At 35.0% G+C, this 3,596-nt stretch overlaps 1 pseudogene; it reads right to left on the minus strand.

Annotated features, from left to right (window-relative positions):
- Positions 1 to 1,160: 1,160 nt before the first annotated feature.
- On the minus strand, positions 1,161 to 3,596 carry LOC110646684 (uncharacterized; annotated as a pseudogene).

Raw genomic sequence — 3,596 nt, forward strand, 5'->3', positions numbered from 1 at the left:
AGGAGGAAGAATACTCAAAGGCATCTCAAGACAAATCCAAGATGAGAAAGAACAAGATTATGAAAGCCAAAACTCAAAGTAAAGGTATGAAAGTCATAGAGTTAGAAATTGAGTCTTAATACTTGTGTAAAAAGAATAGATGAAAGTTTAGTTAAATGGAGCTCAAAATTAAAATTTTCTTTTAATTATTTTATAAATTTCTCTCTCATCATGACCTTGGATATTACTATTGGAATATATCTATTTTTCTTAAGGTCTAAATCATTTTTTCAAGATTAAAATTTGAAACAGGCATCTGGTAAATTAGTTTGCTAACCTGTTTACTAAAATATTAGTTTGCTAAAACATTAGTTTACTAACTAGTTTACTACTGTTGCCAAAATTTCATTAGTTTGCTAAATGATCGGAGTTGCTTAACTTCGCACAAAAAGATAAAATAACGGCTATTTTGCCTAGAACAAAGTGTATAACGTTCCAAAAAGGTTTCAAACGGTTTAAAATGATTTGGGACTATAAATACACATTATTTACTTCATTTTACACTTGATGAAAGTTTACATTTGAACTCCAACCTTGATTTTTCATTTATTGCTTTCATTCAAGAGCTTTAAAGTCTTTGAGCTACCATTGGCAAATCAACTCATCTTTTCTTTATAATTGTTTTTGTATTGAGTAAGAGTGAGTGTTAAAACATTAAGTTGCATTTAAGAGAGGTTGTACAAGCACCTATTGAAGCTTGAGAGTGTAAGTGCTTGAGATAGCACTTGTCAAGGGTTCAAGCTACTTTGGTAAAAGCTTGGTGTTGAAAAGTTGTAAAAGGCTTTTGGTCTCTTGCCTTTAAAAGAGCAAATAGTGGAGAGAAGACTCAAAGAGGGTTCTTTGAGAGAGTGGATGTAAGCTAATTAAGCCGAACCACTACAAAAATCATTGTGTTTGATCTCTCTAACCTTGACCTTTTTATTTTTGTGCAATTTAATTTTTATACATGATATTGAATGTTGATTGAATAGATTGAGTTGATATACTTGAGGATATATTGAGTAAGTTGAGAAATTAGTTGAATATTTTGTAATGCATGTTATGTTAAAAATCGATATAAATATTGATTGAAACTTGAATTGCAATTTAAGAACACATTATTGAAATACATATCACTTTCATTATATATAAAGGAGCACCTAGTTGAACAAAGTCACAATTTTTCATTAGGCTACAAACAAGGGCCGAAAAATTATTTAAGTCCAATTCACCCCCCTCTTGGACTATTTTGGGACAACAGAGGCATGCCTTCCTTCGGAACAACTTCTTGGTAGTCTGGGTTAATCACGTTGTTGATTGGGATGGTCAGGCTTCTACCATCTAGAGTTGTAAGACGGGACTGTAGAGCCTGTTAGAGCTTCTGCGAAAGTTATCTTCTTGGTGACGACCAGATCATTACCATCCCTTGTGAATGTGCTATGTGGTTTCTCATCAACTGTTAAGATGAGATCTGCAGGGATGACATTTGGTTGCTCGTTGCCTCTCTCAGGGAAGGTAATTTTTGTTCCCTTTTTCCAATCAGGTTTGATACTAATGTTTAGTATTTCCTCCACTGGCAAGGTTTTCCTTTATAATTGTAACAAAAAACCAGCCGTCAATAAACCAGTAATCCAGATCAGGATAGCTAAAAACTATCAAGAAGTGCATAGGAAAATTGAATAATTAGCCAGAATCATTAAATATGCAGTTGAAATGGTTAACAAAGATGAAGTGAAGGCAACCAAAAATCCGAAATATGCCAATCTTACACAGTCTAAATTCCAGCTTAAAAACTTAATGGGTGCCTTTAGAATAAATCATTCGCAACAAAAGAATTCAAAAGAATTCTAACACTTAAAAAAAATTGAATTGAATTTTTGCTTTCCAAACAAAGGGAATAAGCATAAGATCATAATTCATTCACCAAAAGTATTTAGCCCACCCAAAAAAGGGTCTGAAGGCTGATTACCTTCAAGAAAGAATGTCATTCTGAGTACATAAATCATTCATGTATAAATGACACTAGAAAAAATCAAACCACGTTATAGATCAAAATTGCCAATAGATGCACAAACTATATCAGCACAATCATACCTTGAAAAATGGGTGAAATTAAATGGAAGTCCAAAAAACATCACACCAACTTAAACAGTCTAAACCTCAACATCCTACCAAGTTAACGAAACCAGATGTCTTCAATGCTAGTTGAGGCAGACTGAAGAACACTGTAAAGGTAGCATTTTATGGCCCTAACAACTACAGAAGATTGTATCGACAACACTGAAGTCAGGATGAAACATGCCAAAGCCACCATCAATTCCATTAATGCAATTTCCATTTGCAACATTATAAGTGTTTTTTTTTTAAATAAGCATTCCACCATCAATTCCAATAATAAAGTAACATTTAATATTCGAACATCAATCACACATAACAAAACAAAACATGAGCACAACAGAAGAGAGAGAAAAAAATACACTTAGTCACCACTTACCCGCTAGCATCTGCAATTTCCCTTGAAATTTTCATCTTTTTAGTGGTCCCTTGTAAAGCTCCTCAAGGATGCAAGGCAATTTATTCTCAATTGCAGGGGCTTTGCGAGGAGCTAAATTCATTGGGCGTCCTCCCTTACCGAAAGAACTGAAAATATCATCACCAAACATTCCACCAAAAGCTCTTGAACCACCCCTCATGCCACTACCACCTCCCATTCCTCCAAATGGGCTTGAGAAACCAAAGAATTCGGCAAAAATGTCATCAGCATTTCTGGGACTGAATCTAAAGTTTGTTGGGCCATCACCAGTTGAGAAGAAGGTTGCTCCTCCAGGACCACCAGCATTTGGTGGTGGCACCTGGCCTTTGAGCCCTTCTTCTCCGTATTGATCATGCTCTTTTTTTAGGATCACTTAGAACCTACAAAAGGTTAAAGATACAACCTGAGCTTCCAGAATTAATTTAGTCAACAAGTGATCATATGAGAATTATTAGTTTTGTAAGAAAGTCCCACGAGATCAGAAGATTAAAAACAGAGAAAGACCCATAAAGTATATAATCATCAAGATTCGAATAACAAAACGTGAAATTGCCTTCCAAAACCCAGAAAAAGCTCCTAAATCCTTATTGAATAAATAAGCAAAAGTTACATGCATAAATTAAAGAGCAACAAAAAATTCAAAAAACCTTTCTGATCAAAGCAGAAGGAGAGATGGGATGGTTACGATAATTTACCTCATAGGCCTCAGAGATATGCTTGAATTTAGCCTCAGCTTCTTTCTTGTTATTTGGGTTCTTATCAGGGTGCCACTTCATGGCAAGCTTTCTATAAGCCTTCTTCAAATCTTCATCTTTAGCATTCTTGTCGACTTGCAATGTCTTGTAGTAATCGACACCCATATTTAATTTCACTTCTTCCGCTCTCTGTGTTTTTTTGCTGCTGTCTTCTACTAAAATTTAAAGTGTAGCAACTGAGAATCTACGAATACCAGTTGTAGAGCTGGTGGGCATGTTGTATATGGAGGTGAGATGCCGGATTTGATTTTGATTGATGGGTGTTGTTCCATAGGAATAGGAGGCTGCTT

The sequence above is a fragment of the Hevea brasiliensis genome, chromosome 18 (genome assembly GCF_030052815.1).
Source record: "Hevea brasiliensis isolate MT/VB/25A 57/8 chromosome 18, ASM3005281v1, whole genome shotgun sequence".
Classification (NCBI taxonomy): Eukaryota; Viridiplantae; Streptophyta; class Magnoliopsida; order Malpighiales; family Euphorbiaceae; genus Hevea; species Hevea brasiliensis.